This window comes from Cuculus canorus, chromosome 19 (genome assembly GCF_017976375.1).
Source record: "Cuculus canorus isolate bCucCan1 chromosome 19, bCucCan1.pri, whole genome shotgun sequence".
Lineage (NCBI taxonomy): Eukaryota > Metazoa > Chordata > Aves > Cuculiformes > Cuculidae > Cuculus > Cuculus canorus.
In genome coordinates, this window is record NC_071419.1 from 1096615 (window position 1) to 1114791 (window position 18177).

The 18177-nt window shown below is 48.9% G+C and overlaps 1 protein-coding gene and 1 long non-coding RNA gene across 5 annotated transcripts in view; one reads left to right on the forward strand and one right to left on the reverse strand.

Annotated features, from left to right (window-relative positions):
- The window catches only part of NR6A1 (nuclear receptor subfamily 6 group A member 1), an 84586-nt gene that overhangs the window by 18021 nt on the left and 48388 nt on the right, over positions 1–18177 (forward strand). The window lies entirely within an intron of this gene.
- LOC128854092 (uncharacterized) lies at positions 932–18108 on the reverse strand. Of its 2 annotated transcripts, none has more exons than XR_008452992.1 (3): positions 17947–18108; positions 5085–5114; positions 932–2020 (listed from the first exon to the last, which is right to left on the reverse strand). It is a non-coding gene; the product is annotated as an uncharacterized LOC128854092 (long non-coding RNA). The 2 variants fall into 2 exon arrangements; XR_008452991.1 differs by having other exon boundaries at positions 932–2076.

An 18177-nucleotide genomic window follows, 5' to 3' on the forward strand; every position in this document is an offset into this window, starting at 1 on the left:
GCCCAGGGCGTAAGAAAAGCACTCGGACCCTTTATTGCGCGGGGAATCGATGGCTCTGCTGAGCAGCACAGCAGCCGCAGTCGCTGCGGGCTCAGACGCTGCCTTCCCTTCCCCGAGCTGGGGGTTGGGACAGGGGCTCTGCACCCCGCTGTCCCGGCAGTGCCGCTCCGGGGCACAGGGAGGCCGTGCCCATCACTAAATACGTGTGTGGGGACAGCTCGAGGGGCGCTCTCTGTCTCGAGGCGGTCTGTTCAGTCCCTCCTGCCCGCAGCTGTGTGATCTCGTGGACACTCGGCGCAGGAGGGTCCCTGCCGCTCGCCCTCCTCCTGCACAAAGCTTTTCCGACCTGAATATTTTCCACTGTAACCAAAGCCTGCCCTGCCCACCACAGCAATGAAGAATGCTCTGCAGCAGCATCTTAATGCGCTGGGAATTTTCTGCTCTGCCCCTTCCCGTTCTTCTCCCAGTCCACCCAAAACCCTGCAACTCCATCCTCTCTCACCCATCATCACCCGGTGTTGCTCCGTGGCGTCCCTCGCTCGGGAAGTTCCATTTCCTATAACCAGGCAAAGTCGGGTATAGAAAGTTCTCGGTAGTGAAAGTAGAGGTTTACCAAAGGGCTATGGAGTTGGGCATCACTTGTATTCAAACTGAGTTAGCTGATCAACTGCTCTGCCCCTTCACCAACCCCCGTTGGTGAAGGAGTTATATCCTGCAGTGGAGGAGTTATATCCTGCCTTTAGGGCTCAGTTTTAACCTGGGCTAAACAAGATCATCACAAATTATCCAAGGAACTTCTAAGGTGTCAAAGAAAAAACATGAAATATCTTTATTTGATATTTAAACCAGTAGGGTGGTAGGGCTCGCTGCCTTCCGGCTGGGGCTCCCCTGGGCTCGCCTCCCCGCTTCCAGCGAGCGCCGGCCCCAGCTCCTGCAGCCCATCAGGCAGCTCCGACAGCGGGACGTTGCTCGGAGGACAGGGAGGTCCCAGGCCCTGGAGGAGTGGAGGAAAACAGCGTGGGGCAGGGAAGGGCTTTGAGGAGAAGGACCACGTCACACTGCAGTCCAGGATGGTGTGAAACCCCGAGGAGAACCTGGGGTCAGAACAAGGTGGCTTGGGAAGAGGGACACAAAGAAAGGCTGTTTTTACCCACCCTCCTCTGAAATGCAACCTCCTCCCAGGCCAGGAAGGTGCCTGTTCAGTAGTAACGGGATGGCATTGCTGTCTTACGGCTGTGAAGGATTAGAACGATGCTGGAGGTGGCTCTATTGCTATTGCTTCCGTGCTGTAAACCAAAGAAGGAACCTGGTGGGTGGCTGGGGCAAACACCTGATGGACATCTGCCAACGCAAAACTGCATTCTCTTCTGCTGATACGGTTTCTGTATCTGAAAGAAAAGCTTTTTGTATTATTTACAGTAGTCAGCATGCAAACACCTTCTCTTGAAGGTGATAAATGACAGGGAGCTCTCGCTCAGTCTGTGCTAAGGATGGATAACAATTCTATTGGCCTGTATTGAGAGCATCACCTCAGCAGACCAAGACTTTGTAGACTTGTGAGGGTCCGATGCCCTGCACATCTGAAGGAATACTTACTTTATTCAGAATTTACTGCTCTGTGAGATGTTAACGTTGCTCACGAAGAAGCTGGGTGATTTGTGCTGCACTTTTTTGGTGACGTTAAGAGCAGAGCCATGGACCTGCCCCATGCTGTTCCTGGGAGGCAGAACTTGAGTACCTGGCAAAAAGCCTGTCTCTTTCCCTGCCGGCACGGTGCCCCGAGCCGTGGGAACGTGCGGTCTCTTAGCGAGCTGGTCCGCAGTTTGCATTCATTGATCAGTGAGTTGATAGAAACGAAAACCCACCGACAGCAATGAATGTTGATTGCAGCCATTAGATGCCAGAGGTGCGCAGCGCTGCTCGTTCAGCCGCTCCGTTGGTGCCATGGAACAGTCAGGATTGCAGTCTTCTCCATCTCAGGCCACACAGCTGTTTCAGGGCTTCTAAATCTTGGTGACTTCTGGGAAGTACATTTGTGCAGGGAGAGTAGTAGGAAAACATTCTTCAATTTAGAAACTACATTAAAAAAGGACAGAAATTGCCTTTTTTGGTACAGGTGACTTGTTTTTTTTGGTTACTCCACATATACTACAGATCCTTGCTGTCAGGAATATCTGCTTTGTAGTTGATATGGTTCTTCACTCTGTACCCCACTGGCCTAAGAACTGCACATTCCCCAAACCTTCCCTGTTCTTGCATTGAAATTGTTGTCCAAAAATTCTCCCGCACGTTGGCTCTAACTCAGCACGGGCTGGGCCTCATCCCAGAAGTATTCCCATTGCACCAGTGCGGAAGACATCTGCTTAAAAGCATTTATCATGTCCTCAGCGAGTCTACTCTTGGCTACCAAGAGAGCTTCTACAGCGCTGTTGTGTTTAGCGAGGTACCCACTGTTCCTGACAAGTGGTTTATCGCTCCGAGCAGCTGTTTCAGAGGGTGAAGTTCTGTGTGGTTCAAGATTTTTAGACCTCCTTTATGGCAGGAAAGCTCTGACGGTGCATGTAACCGTCAGCTGAACCACCTTCTACCGGTGTGACAAAGGCTGGTTTTGACGTTTGAACTCCACTGGGTCACACAATACAAACAGATAAAGATGAAGTGCGCTTGAAGGGAGCATCCTCAGCTCCCACGAGCCTGTGCTGCCTCTTGCTCAACAGACAGGTTCCTGCTTTGTTAGGTGCCGCCTGCCCGTGACCGCACGCAGAAGTACAGTTGTACACAAGATCTCCCCTCGAGCAGCCCCAGACAGCGTTCCCTGGCGCGGGCTCTGCCGTCGCTGGGGGACAAACCCTCCACCTGCACCCCAGGGAAGGCAGGCGCTAGGGTTGCCCGCTGCAGCCCGACGTCCCCCAGGGCAGGAGGGCCTTCTGCTCCTTTGAAAGGAAGGGCGTTTTCTTGCTTGCCCAGTTGTAAAGCGACAGCGTGAGTCGCGGGAGCAGCTGGACCCTGCGGGAAGGGATGCAGCCCTCGGCCGGCGCTCCCAGTGAGCAGCTGCTGAAATGGAGCACAGGTTCCTCTCAGCAAATGAACTGACATTCCAAAGCTTTTTCCAGCGAAGCTCAAGTTGCCAGCCCAAATGGGAAGGAGGTTTTCCTCCTCATCTGGCCTGTATTCTGCTATTTTGAACATACACCATGCTCAGATTTGTTTCCAAGCGTAGCATATGGTGGGGATGTGTTACTGCTTTTGTGCTGCCCCTACCAAACCTTCCATTGCTCTCGGATACTTTGTTTTGCAGAAATTCTGCTCTAGTAGAAAGCTCTAATTTCTTTTGAAGAGAAAACAAACATTTCTTGTACCCCAAATAATCTTTGGCAAAAGTAGAAGAACTGGAAAAACTCAGCCTCTGTAGCTCCTAATGTAATCTGTAAATCATGACCTGTTAATGGCAACCATATGTGAAAAAATATGAAGGTTCAAGCTCTCCATTTAACAGAGGGTTTGTGATAAACCTCAAGGTACAGTCAACGGTCGATGGTTTTTTCTAGTGCCCAAACTCACCGACAGCGTTGAATGTTCGCTGAAGCTATCCAAGGATGGCTGTATACAGGCGCTGTACGTATTTTCCATGCATATGTTTTCCATAGCTGAGCAGTGGAAACACTGCTGAGGACTGCACATTCTTTATTTTAAAGTCTTAAACTGCAAGTATTTTAATTACAAAATGGAACCATGAGGACTAATGAATTGCAGAAGTGTAACACTACGGTTCGGATTGTGTAGATGTGAGCTGCAGTTGCAAAGCCTTTCCTCCCGTGGATGTGCACGTTCCCAACAGCTACGCTAAGGAAAACAGTGTAGCTGTAAGTTACACCGCTTACAGTGTTCCAGATTTCTTTATAAAGTTCACTTTAAAAAGAAATACAGCACCCATAACTGGAAAATCAACAAAAGTGAGAGCAAGGGGATCTGCTGAGTATGTAGTGTCTGTCTGTATTCCCAGAGCTCCGATCCCTGCTCTCGGTTGTGGGTGTGTAAAAGCTTCGCCTGTGCCGCTGGAGAGGCACAGGGATTAACCTGACCCTGGAGCGGTCGCTGTATGGGCTGTCGCTGGGATGATGCTCCCAGCCCGTCTGCGGGGCGGGCAGCACAAAACAGACCCCAGCCAACAGCTCCTTCCCTCTGCTCGCTTACGTGTCCAATGCTCTGAGCTCCTGAGCTGTTGTGTCCCTATGTGCTATCAGAAACTTGGAGGAAAACCTTCCAGAGTTGACTGTGGCAGCTGAAAGCACAGAAGGGCATCCCTGACCCACCAGGGGGGTTGAATGCCGTGGGCGAGTTTAGGGGTGTTTAAAGCTGGACTGCTGCTCAGAGCTGGATTCCCCCACTCCCTGTGGTGGTGACGGAGCAGCCGGGTGTTCAGGGTGGGGAAATGCTGCCCAAAGCGAACCGCTGCACAAGAAGTCCTTCTGACCCTCACATCATGGCTGATGTGGTCTAGAGCATTATTGGAGCAGTTTAACTGCAAGTTTTAAACTGACTATGCCAATGTCTGCCTAAAATGTCCTGGTTAGAACAAGTGAACTGCATTATCTCTCCCCTGAAAAGGGGGAAAAGGGATTTCTTCTCTCTAAACCTCTACAGTGCATCCGTCTTACTATCTTTGCTTTTTCCACCTGACTTACAGGCTCTGAGAGAGAGGAATTGTTTGTAATTTGTTTGTTAAAAATGAAATCTGCTGCTGTACCCGAGATAACTCTGCTGTGAACGCAGTGAAACCTGCGGTTGTGGGAATGATCTATCACTAAAATTCTGGGGTCTTGCTTTTAATTCAGAGTATTTTCTCTTGCGGTAGGGACTGTGAAGTGTCTTTCTGAATATCCTGATCTGATTGGTGTAACTGAACAATAACCGTACTGTCTGATACAGTACACGATGCAATGCACTATGTGGAGTGAGCTGCTGGCGAGGAGCCTGCTCCCAGAACAGTCCGTAGGCTGCACTTAAATAGGCTGATCTTAATGGCATCATTAAACATTAACTGCTACTGAAAACCAAGAGAATTCTCTGAAAATTTGCCTCACCTTTTCCTTGCAGTCTTTGTGGAGCAGGAGCTGGTGGAAAGAACAAAGAAAATGTGCATTAATACCAAGCAGTGCTCAGCCTCGAGGGTTGGGCTCCGAGTGTCCCAGTGCGAGGGGTGACTGCCTGTGGTGGGTGTAATGTACATCAAGGAAACCAAGTTCAAGTCAAGCATGAAATTTTGGTTTTAACAAACCAAACCAGTGTTTATATTTAAACTACATTGTGAAAGAGGCTTTTTTTCCTCAGTTCACTGCTTCTTCCACCTCCTGTACCTCTGCTGACCTTTAACGAGGTGACTGTTCATCTTCTCAGTTCATGATTTGAGATTTGAGAGCTTTAATCTCTTCTGAATGTTAAAAACAAACTGTAAGTGGTATTTTTTTATCCTGGCTGTATGCCCCTTCCCCCTCGCAAAGTTCAAAGCTCTCTATCAGCAAGATTTTTGGACGGATTCCAAGATGATAAAATAATTCTTTGGAAACTGTAGCTGAGCGATAGGTGCAAGAGATGAAACCTTTACAGCCATTCTGCTATTGCAGGTTTTACCTCCAGAACTGCATACAAAACCTTATTTCACTCTCCAAGCCCTTTCCCTGTCTCGGTGGGTATGCGTGTACATAGGCACACGTGCACGTAGGGATCGGTGTTGTGTAAGGGCTGCCCTGTTCCAGAGCCATCTGGCAGCCACAGCAGTGAGCGCTGCCACAGAGAAGGGATTTCTCTCCCTACCGTTGCTCAAGCAATCGCCTGTGTCTTATCCCAAAACAAGTCATGTCGTTTTTCATCCATTTCCTTCCCTGTTTTGCCTCTCTGTGTGCTCAACGGGAGCCCCGACCGTGGGGAGCTCTGTGCTGGGGCGCAGAGGAGCCTGCGCCGAGCGGCTGTGGCCGGCGCTGCCGCACGAGAACTCGCTCGCTCGTCTGCATTAGCACGGTGGAACTGGTAAGGTGCTGGTGAGGAGGTGATCCTGTCTGGTCTGACCCAGCCGAAAAGTTACTACCTGCACAGAATCATCCCCACACCTTCCTCTCAGACTTCTTTCACCTGGGAAGCGTTGAAACCAGCCTCAGTTGCCACCTCTATTGCTTAATTATTGTTTTCTGTTGTGGAAAAGGCGTGAAGTGGACCCAGCGCCTTCCCGGGATGCTAAAGGCGTGGGACGTGGGTCTCTGGAAGCCTGACTCCGTTAGCTTCACACATGGAACGAATGCCTTATGAACTGGAATCGCTGCGAGGTCACCGGCGCAATGACGCGATTGGGGAGCTGGTGGGCTGCTGAAGTAGAGCTTTACAATGAAAATATTGTCGATTCAGAGCACGTGGGGGTTTCTTTCAACTTACAGTGGAGAGAATAGGATTCTGTAAGAAGAAAGCGGTTTCCTCAAAATATGCATAGAAACCCTGAAACAGGGGTTAACCTGAATTGTCTGCAGACAGGATTTGGTGAATTTTGTGGGTGTTTCTGGTGCTCTGTGTAATTATGGGGCCTGAACAATTCTTACACCCTAACTCAATCCTTCTAGTTGTCCCCCACCATAAGGCTTTTATGTACAGCATGGCAGGAATCCTAAAGGCACTGCTGTAAATTGTCCCTTACCTAATGTGATGTATGCATCTGGTAGGGAACTGGCTTCGCTTTCCCTCCCGCCCCCGTGCGACAGCGGTCACCCTCGGAGGCAGGTGTGCGACCTCAGCGTGTGCAAATGGGGGCGGAGGCTGTGCCCAGCACGCACGCGGCACAGTGCCTGCCTGGAGCATCCTCGGGAATGCCACGGGCAAGCATGTTGGCTTTGCCCTGGAAAAGCTTTAACGGTGCTGTAAAGAAAAGAGGTGTTTTCTTTGTAGATTTAAATGAATTCAGCAGCGTAAGCACACAAACGCACCTTGATGAGACAGCAGCTGGATGGGAGGATGCGGTCAGTGGCTGTGTTTGTAGTTATTGCTGTTGTTTCACTGAAATTTGGGTGAGCATTTAGGTAGCAATGCCATGGCTAAACACTTCAGGTTGAGCAGCCTTCTACAATTAGCACTGGCAGGTTTTTTTTTAACAGTCCACAAGCTCCCTGGACAGCTATTGACCAGTCTGGGGACTACAGGTTGCCAGCCTGTTCCACTTGCCCTTACAGAGCGTAGTGCTGGGATGGTGATCCTAGATCCTGCCACCTGCAAGAAATGCGGTTCATGCCCTTCCCCAGTGATTTATGGCATTATTTTGCTCTTATTTTGAGTTGATAATCTTGCTTGTGGATGCAGCATACCCCAGACTGTGGTAAGGTGTTTGACTTAATACCGTACAACAACTTAAACTGGTATAAATTTCCCGTGGCAAATGCTAAAAGGATTAAAAAATGACAAACGGGTAGGTCTTAATGCAGTTCTGAGGGGGAGCGTGCACCAAGTCGGTGCCGTGCGGCAGTGACTGTTTGCCACGTCCTAAAGCTTTGCTGTTACCAGCCTGGGAGAAAGAGCATCAGCTGTTAGCAGTTTTGGAGGTTTTTAGACAGAGAAGTGACACAAATCTGTATCTCTAGGTAAATCAGGCATAAATTAATGCTTTGGTATCATCAAATGTGAAGTTATGCGTTTGGGAAGAGGGAACACAGACCATGTGTGAAAATGAAGGATCCCACTGTAGGAAGAGGTACACGCTACAGGAGATAACGGACTGCACAGGGGAGCACAGACCAACTTTCACTGTGCAAACAATAAAATATGGGATAGGAACAGGGGCTGGTGCCTCTGCGTTTAATTCCCCGTACCTGCTGAAATGATAAGTCTGTCCAGTTCTGGTCCAGACTGCCCCAAAGAGCCACTGAGCTGAACAGGCGTCTGACAGAGGGAGAGCCATTCGACCGTCAGAACGCCTGTGGCCAGCGAATAACCTTCTCTGAAGTGAACTGGTGAAAGCTAAGGGGTTTGTCCTGTCTGTCAGTACCTTCACCTGCGGAAATGAGCCCAGTGATGGCTCTGGTTTGTACAGCGAAAGCAGAACCTTGGTGTTCGGTGTTAGCAGGGAATGAGGGTTAGACTTGCTCTTCAGAAACCTGACATGTGAATTTCTGTTTCAAGACCATATGGAAGAGCAGAAAGCTTCTCCAAGCTACAGGGAAGTGCAACAAAGCAAGTTGTTTTATAGCATACACTTCTTGTTCTTGGAAAATATCAGACTAAGTTTCAGCAAGTGATTTTAGCAGAAAAAGAAAACTATTTCAATTCTAGTTTTTTTGCCAAACATGATATTATTTTAAAATAAGGCATTTATGACCGAGCTGGTCTGGATGTACTTCCAATCTGATATCCCATGTTCGGTTATCAGATGCCCTCAAATTTTTTAAGCACTTTACTGAACTCTTTCCAAGCCACTGAAATACTGCAATAGTTGTGTTTTTTAAACACAACTTGTTTCACCTTTCTAGAACAAATACACAAGCTTTCAGAATCAACCCCTGCATCTCCTGTTACCTGCCCAAGGAAGCATTTGTCAAAGGACTGAGAAGGGTGGCTGGGGCTGGAGGATGTGGCCATGGTCAGAAGCTTCCCTGCTGACCTACTTGCCCAGGACCGATGGTGCTGGATTAGACTCCAGCTCAGTACCCTCTCTCCAGAGTTGCCTCTGGGTAAGGTGAAGGGATCACAAACAATGGTGCAAGACCTGCCCGTCTTGTCACCAGACTTTCCAGAGGACTATGTACAATTTCACCCAGGCAAACTGGGGAGGTGATAAGGAGCTCCCTCTGGACCATAACAGCTTTCCAGCACCTCAAGGGAGGTGTGAGGGATGTTCTTTTGAGTAGACCCAGCAGGGATGGTTTTTGGAGCAAACTGCATTTATGAAGCCATTTGTACCTGCAGCCAAACGTGGGACACAAATGACCTCACCAGGATGTCTTAACAATAGCAAATCTTCATCTCATTGTGCGTAACGTCAGAAATCGTCTGGGCTGGGAAAAAACTACCTGATTTTGTTAGAGACGCTATTGAATTGTAGCTGTTGGCTGCAATCAATAAAGCAGTTCTGACTCTAAACCAAAATCAAAACAGCGGCTAATGGGTGTTTAGAAGGGGATACAAGGAGGAGAAACGTGCATATTTCCTACTAATCACCTCCTGTCTTCCAGACGTTTTCCTGCACACCCAGAGCCTTCTGCAGACAGGCTTCTGCGTGTCAGCAACCAGCAACACATTTTTCTTTCCATGAGTTTGCACAGCTTCCCTGTGAACTTTTATCCCTCATCTTTTAAGATAACATTTGTTGCCTTGAAGATGACTGTCTGTATTAGATTCATCGGTTTTAATAGAGAGGAGTCTTGGGTGTCCTCCTGATGAATTCCTGCCCCGACACATCTAATGCTGGGTAAGCAGCTTCTGCAGATATAAATAACATTGTCTCTTTTGCTATATTGAACCTGCTAATAATTCTTCATCGCTGAAATGCTGCATTGCTGTAGACCCGGGGAGCTTTGTATTTGTTAGGGTGGTGAATTTAGGATAAGCGCTTCTTCAGCAGACATTCCTCTGCTGGCCGCTCTCCTTGGCTGGCCTCTCGGAAGATCAAAAAAATTCCCCTTAGCTGTGAATTCAGGCATAGCTCCTGTGCCTCACTTTCGGGAAGGAGAGAGATGATCCTAAGTACAGATGATTCTGTTACTGAGATTGGTTTTTGCCTTTTAGCATTTTAGAAATTATTGGCGTGGCCATCAGTGTGACAGTCGCCTGTGCACAAATCAGTTCTGTTGCGGAGAATTGCCCTTCTGCTCCGAGACTGGGACTCGCTGGACTTGGCCAGGCTTTTTTCAGGGCAGGGAAGGCAGAAACTGCCTCCTGTTCTCCTACTCGTCCCTCGTTATTGTTTCTGAGCTTTGTAACATAGCTGGAGATGATAATGTGAAAGAGAACCCTGGTTTTTTGGAATTGAGGTCTCCTTTGTTTTTGATGAGCCAGTGCACGCCACAAAGCCTGCGCTGGGCTCACCCTGGATGTGCTGCTTGCCCTAGCGTGTGGGTTTTATAAGGAAACACTTCAGTTTTTCCATTTGAGGTGCTGAAGAAATGCCCCGAACCTGCGTATGCAGCTGACAGACATGGGGGAATGTCTTGTAAAGTAATCTGAAGAGACAGCTGAGGTCTCTGTTTTGTTTTTATGGCTTCATCTTTAGAGATGACACCAAACTGTGATCCCTGCTACAGAAGAGAAGATCCTTTCCTGGACAGGACATTTCACAGGAGGCTTTGGGCAGCTCCTGACCAGGGAGAGGACCCCCATCTTAACTGCCTCTGCACGTCCTGTTCACACACTCATCAGACATAACGACAGAAACACATATGGTTTTTCAGATGCTAACTGAGACTCAGCTCCAGCTGGATAAAGGTTAGGTGATCTGCTTGGGAAGCAGTATGGATGAGAGGTTCAAATGAAGGATTTGCTTTTCGAAATCATAGCGGCTCCTCCTAATTCATTGAGAAGAGCCTCTCTGAAAAGAATCAGTTTCTGATTTTCAGCTTTATAATCAAAATGTTCTCATATGACAATCTTCAAGATTTAGAGTTCATCTCAGAAGAAACACCTCTAAAATCTCTCTCTTTGGTTTAGTTTTGGCAGCGCAGCACCTCCTGGTCAGTTCTGTGCTGCCGTCTTTTAACTCTATTTCACCATACACTTAGAATCATGGAATGGTTTGGGTGGGAAGGGACCTCTAAGCCCATCCAGTCCCACCTCCTACTGGATCAGGTGGCTCAAAGCGCCATCCAACCTGGCCTTGAGCACCTCCAGGGATGCACAGCACTCCTTGCCATCAGGGAAAAACACGACTGCATCCAGTGCGCGGTCCAACCCACACAATGGATGGGTTTACACATTTCACTGCTATTTGTTCACATTTTCACACCAAATTCATTGAGCCTCTTTCACAAACAATCTGAACTATAGCGTACAGGCACAGTGTTGAGCTTGGAGAACTTTAGCTTCCCTTCCCACTGTTCCCGTGTGCTGCTCAGCAGAGCGCCTGGCGTCTTTGTTCGTCAGGTGTTAAGATTTAAAATAGAAGTATCTTCAAAGACTCTTGTGGAACAACTGGGTATGATTTTGGGGGAAAAAAAAAAAGCTTTCTCTTCTATCTGGTTACCAGGCAAATATTCTGTTGGGAGAAAAACTTCCATCCCCCTCTTACATATTCGCTTTCTTTGCTTTCATGTGCTTCTAAATGTTGGATGGATGTGGATGTGGATGTGACCCCCAGGTGAGCGGGGCTCAGCCACTCTTTCCTGAATTATACATTTAGCCTATTTAAATGCAGCCATCATGTGAAACAAAAAGGAGAAAATGCACTTGTGTTCATTTAGAAGAATGATCTTTGGATAACGTCACCCAAATATTGCTGGGTTTTTATCTTGCCTATAAAATAAATTGGTCCCAGCGTGCTGCAAGATGCACATAAAAGTCTGAATATGAAAGTAGCATAAAATTCAGATGTCTTGGTAGAACTGGCTTTAGAACGTTGAAAAAACTGGCACAGATCTACTCAGTACGGTTTGTGAGGGAGAAACGTACTGGAGATTGGACTCGAAGAAACTTGGTCTATTGGCAGCTTCTTTTTTTTGTTGTGGTGCCCTTTTCTACCACTGTCTGATGGCATTAAATACCTTTTCTCCTGTGGTGTGATGAGAGCGCGACTGCTGTAAATGTGTTTCGTACCGCAGCAGGCTCAGCGTGAGGAGCCACAGAGACTGATGATGATGATGATGGTAACTCTAAAATTCAGCTGGGTACTGTGCTTTGAATTGTGGATTCTGCAATCACGTCATGGTTTTTATAGTTTTCTCTTTACACCGAACTCAGTGGCGTTTAGAGCGTATTTTCTAGCACCCTAAGCTCACCTTCTCCCTCCTCTCTCCCAAACCCTTACCCCATCAGGCTGGTGTGTGTGCACGAGCTCTCTCTAGGTAATTGCTCTCTAACCGGAACAATTAAGAGCTGCGAGAGGAGAGGAAATCTGTCATAAAACATTCCAAATGGAAATCTGCTCTTCTGTGGTTTCAGAATGACAACCCAGACAGCAGAGGTGGATACACTGCAGGAGCGTCAGAATTCAGATACAATCTTCATACTCAGTAAGGAACAGAGGGGGGGTTAGGAGGGAAGTCTGGTTCTGCTCTCGGCTCAGCAATCCAAACCAGCCCTCCTTCGAGGGCACCGCAGAGTGCACACAGCTGATATGAATGAAATAGCCTCTCTTTACCCAAATATTTCAGCGTGTTCGTCATTTCCAAAGTAGCAGAAACATTGCATCTATCCACTGGTTACCAAAGGAAAAAAGGGAATTAAATAGGGCAAACAAAGCTGGAGCTAAGCTATTATGTATTTCAGATTGCTTAGTATTTGGCATGTGGACCAAATGCTTTAGATTATAAGGCATAAGCCCTTCAGAACCTTAAGTTATTTTAAAATTAAATGGATGACAGACACAGGTCTGCTGCCTGGATTTGATTTTCTTTGTGTGTTAGCAGAAGTAGTCAGCAATGTCTGTAAGTATCTAATAAAGCTATTTTCTGCTATTACAGAGGTTTGCTAGGGGAAACAGAACTGAGAAAGCACCACGTTTTCAATAAAACAAATTGAACAGAGTCTCAGAAATCTAGGTCACAGTAACAGATGACCTATACATGGTCCTAGTTTTTGATGCAACTGTCTAATCTGCTCTGAGAGTACTAGCCAGACATCATTCCTAATTGACCTTGATATTCAGTGAACAGAAAGAAGGCTAAAGCCACATGATATTTAAATCTTTAGGAGGAAAAAATATGTGGCAAACTTGACTGCGTTGTTTTATAACTGGAATCTGCATTTGTCATGTGAACCTGGTCTACAAACGTATCGATCAGCTCAAAACTCCGAATTTGAGCCTTCACCTTAAGCACTAAACCTGAATGCGAATGGCCATCGGCACATCCCGCTCCAGGGAACTTCCCTGTCCCTCGGGTAAGCACATTTTGTAACACAGCTGCCCGGTCAGGGTACCCAGATCTCTTGTGGAGATGCGGTGCTCTCTGTCCCCTTCCCTTGGACCAGTCAGTCCAGCTGGAAGCGCTGGACCCAGATTTGAGGCGCTGTGATTATGTAAATGGCCGTGCCAACACTGCAGGGCACCGGCACGCCCGCAGCTGGCGATGGGGGAGAACTGGGAGTTACAGTATGTGTGGCTAAACCCCAACTGCCTCTGTTTACAGACCGGGCTGATCCCTTTTGTTCGTGCCACCAGACTTGAGAGGTAGCGTTATTTACAGACGGCACCACGGATTTGCCATATGAGGACAGACGGACGCGTGCCTGTGTGCTAAAGTACATGGACGGTCTGCCGGTAACCCCCAAAGAAACAAGCAGTGAAGCCGTGAATGCTCCTATGGACCCTTGTCAAGCCAACCATAAGCTGATGCGGGTTAGCCAGTCAGGAATCGGGAAGCGTACCCCAGGGCTGACTTGGGTTGGCTGCGCCTCACCCGCTCTGTCCCAGCGTGCCGGTATCTGGCGGGCAATGGCTGTGCCACTCGTGAGGTTCCTCACGCCCGGTGCAGCTGCCCGAAGGACACATGGATGTGTCCGCTGAGCATGAGAAGCAGGCGGGAGCAGAGCTGCGGAGCAGCCCCCGGTGCGGTCCCAGGGGCAGACACGTTAGCACTCCGCGTGCCGCTTCGTGCCCGTCCACTGCAGCGCGCCCGCCCCGAGCCTTCGCCTGCCCTTCACCGTGTTGTGGCATCTCCTCTCGCTCGTCCTGGCCTGTTTGTGTCAAATGTGAGCTTAACCGCAGGGCTGAGCAACGCGGGGCTCCCAAACCGATCGCCGTACGGCTGAGACTGAGCGCGCCCTGGCCCCGGCACGCAGAGCTCCGGCTGGAGCTCCACGCCGCGTGTATTTAATGGTTAATGCAGAAGGGGTTTTGGTACTGAGAGGCAGCACTTTGGTGCACTCAAAACCTGCAGTTTTACGCAATGGTCACTCACGGCAGTTTGTTAATTCCTGTGTATCATGGCTCAGGGCTGCTGCTGGTGGCTCAGCTATTTTCCAGCAATACAGGGAAAGTGGGAATGAGTGAAGCCTATTTAAAAAGGGGCTGGCATCCCTCTGTGTGGCTTCTTGGAACAACAACAGGCTTTCATGTTATCCTCAACATAAAAATACCCAATTGTTGTCTTTTGAGTTCTTCATGTTTGAAACTTGACTGATATTAATCAATACTGTGGTTTTGAAATGATCACAGCATCTGCTGGCTATTATTAAGATAAAACGGAATTCTTAGGATTCCACATTTTTTGTTCAATTGCCAAGTGCATTGCTCGATCTCCACATACCCGATGCATTTGTATTGGCAGCCAACGCTGTAACGCAATACTATATTCTAATGAAGAGTCAGATTATGTCCGCATTGCTCTTTTGCATCAGCTGCAACTGGGTAACAGCTTTCTTTTTTGTGCGTCTTTATATGGACTAACCCTAACTGGAGTTGGGAAAATGACTTTGAATTATCTGTTATTTCTTTGTGCGGTTTAAAAAACCTGACCGCACAGAACAGCCATCAGCATCCTTCTCTTGTGTGCCTGATGGGATTAATCCCATGTCCGAGCTGAGTATGCAGATGTTTACGGGGGTGGGTTATGCCCAGACATTCCTTTTATGGCTGTTTTGAATAGGCAGAAGCCCTTTTTGCCAACCTTTTCAACCTCAGCCCCCGGATGACCACCGAGAGTATTAGCAGCATGGCAGGTAACAGAAAAGGTTGCTGTATTTCAAGAATTCCATGGCATTTAATCTATAAGCGCTTTGTAGGGAGAGCCATCAATATCATTAACCTTTATTAAAATGTTTTTGTTCAAAGGCTTGTTGTAGGTAGGTCTGTCTGGGTCTGTACGAACCAGCAAGGAAAACATTAAAATCAAAGTAGCTCGATTGTAATCTCGGCTGATTCTTATCACCCCAGTTTTACTGAGAAGTAAAACACCCAAGCCATTGTACTGGATCAGGGACAGAATTCAAGGAAATTATATAATTATTCAGACAAAACTGACTCCCGTGAGAAGTATTCACATTTGTGTTTCTAATGTTCTGAAATAGCAGCAGAAAATTAGGAGCTGGCCCCTCACACCCTGGGAGGTTTCGTTAATCTCGCAAGCAGCCCCTTAGAGAGAACCTGGTTTCTTTCAGAAATGGTGTTGTTTTGGACCTCCAGTGGTTTTTTTTTTGCCCTGTGGTGCTCAAAGGAGCAGCGGAAGCAGGTCCATCCTCTGCCCGAGGCTGGTGCAGAGCATCTGCAACAAGGGTCTTCCAGAGTGCCTTGGAAGATGGACCTGTTTTCCTGCCTTCAGAATTCCCCCCCTTCTGCTGAGGTGGAGGACTGCATTGATAAAATATGCTCAGGAGCAGCAAACCTTTGTTTTCTATAATTTATGACACTTGTAGCTCTGCAGCTCATAATAAACCTCACCTTTCACACAGGCAATATATCACAAATCTTAATTTCATTGTTTTTCCCGGGTGAAGAAGAGCCAGGTCCTTCCTGCTGTGCCGGCAGTGGTACAGCAGGCAGAGATGCTCCTGGCCGCGCTCTAATGCCTGCTCCAGTCTGAGGAGTGGTACTATCCAGTTGGACCAGGTTTTTATCGGGTGCTGAGTTGATAGGGTGGGTCAGATTTATGGAAAAATATGGAAAGTAAGGAGGAGCAGCCCAAACCTTCCTGCTCTTCGGGTGAGGACTGAGCAGACTTCCGCCCCTCAGCCAAGCACCACGCACAGCGAGGGGCAGGCTTTTCATCTAATAAAACCTGCTGGTTGGTTTTCTAATCTCAATAATTTCTGCTCATTGGCTCCAATCAGCGGATTAAAGCCCAGTCTCTGAGGAGTTCGCGTTTTCCCTCTAGGCTGGGGGGAAAGTAGGGGGAATGGGAGGTGCCAGACACCGAACCTTTCTTTCAGGGTTGTTTTTTTTATTTATTTTGTTATTTGCCAAGTTGTCACCACTGGAAAACGTCCTCCTGATAGCGGGGAGCGAATTTCCTGACCCTTTGATGCTGAAATCAGCTGTCTTACAGCCACCGGTACAATGCAGCCCCTTAGAACAGCAGCACATCTCAGGCCAGACATCAGCTGCCTCCGTTACAAATCTCTGCTTTTTATAAACACTTTGAGGTTTTCTGCCTCCCCCCACCACTCTGCGAATTAAAACCTCCAGCCAGATCACGCTTCTGCCTTCCAGACACAGGGCAGCGACCGCAGCTGAAAAGTAACCATATGGACTCTGTGATTTTTATGTACTGCGACAATAAAGCTTTTATGACATTCTAGGTGGTTAAAAATGGCAGTAAGGCGCTCTTAAACATGGCACGGTCATGTTGCTTTTCTGCACGGCGGACCTGCCAGCAGTGCATCAAAAGCTGTAATTTCCTGTGCAGTGAAGCCCCTATCTCTGCTGCCTCCAGCTTTGTGTCCCAGCGCTTGTGCCTGTGTGCTAACAAATCTCTATTGTCCGGCGGGGCGAATAGTGGCTGGGACCAAAGAATTGCTGTCTGGTTTCTATTCAAATCCAGGTAGTCGGATATATGAATGGAGTTTCTCGACCCGCCATGTGAATAACCTCTGCTCTGCGTGCAGGCGTCGAGCGCCCAGCCGGCTGGCGGATCTGTGCCCCAGCTGCGCCGAGTGGGGTTCCGAACGCTTCTTCTGCTCCTCGTGGCTCTTTATGAACGCTAAAAATACGTTATCTCACATTCCTGGACCAAACAAGGAGGGTAAATCACCCTCTTCCCAACTTTGTAAACTTGAGGAATTCTACTTATAGCATCACAAATGAGTTGGTTTTGCTAAGAAACCCAGGGGAAGTTGATGAAAATGATATTTTTAGACTTTTATTTGTATTATATTTTCTTACACTTATTGAGGGGCTTGGGGATAGGCTTTAAAGGTGGACAGGTAGGGTTGGACTTGATCTCAAAGGTCTTTTCCAACCAAATGAATCTGAGAAATCTGAGTCTACACTTTTCTTGCACGCGCCGAACCAGCGGACGCTTTGGCGAGCGAACCCACTGCTTTTTAGAGTTCGAAAACCCACGTCGCGATACTTTTGAGCAAGAACCTGGGGTCACCCTGTTGCAGTTTTTGTTTGGTTTTGTTCGGCTAATGGCTTTCTTAATGAATATAAAGCGTAACTGGGGGGAAGCGAGAGGGATGAACCCTGCAGAGCGGCGCTGGCTGCTCCTCTCCTGTGTCGCCTGTCGCGATAGAACCCGCAGGTGCCAGACAAAAGCAAAGAGGGAGTGGGTAATCGTCCCCGCCCCGCGGCAGCGGAGCCCGGCACTCCCCGAGACCCCCCAAAAAGGGGGGGTCTCGGGGAGTGCCGGGCTCCGCTGCCGCGGGGCGGGGACGCTTGGATGTCGGGGGGCTGCCCCCCCTTTCCCTTTGTGTCCCCGTCTGGCTCAGTTCCTCCCCGCCAGCCCCTCCGGCCACACGCGTGTCTGGTTACCGACCCCGGGCAGCAACTTCCAGCGCTGGGGAAAAACCGCTCCCGTTTTTCCTTCTTTAGGAAAAAGGGGGGGGGGGAACAACCCTTCCCTCCCCCTTCCCCCTCCCCAAATCCATCCCAGCCCGGGGAGGAGGGGGGGGCGCTCCCTCCAGCCGAGATGGATTAATGTATAGAAGAGGATGTATATATGTCGGAGAACAAAGGAACACGTGCGGGAATGAGGCTGGAAAGCGAAGATATAAAGTCACCCGCACGCACGGGAGAACGGGAGGCGGCGCCCCCCCCTCCCCATCCATCTCCACCACCGCCCCCCCTCCCTCGCTTCCCCGCCGTTAACCGGGCATCAATCAACCCCTTACCTGCGGGAAGGCTTCGTGCTCGCTCAGCTTAAAAAAAAAAGTTGCTGCCGGTGCGCGTTACAGACGAGCGACTCCGCTCACAACGCGCTTCCCTCTCCCCCCGCTCCCTTCGAAGTCTCGGAGGGCGCGGAGTTGGTGTCCGGCCGGCGCTGCCCCCGCCGCTGCCCGCGCGGCGCCGCCCGCCGCCCCCCGCCCCGCTATATATAGGGCGGGCGGGGGAGCCGCCGGTCA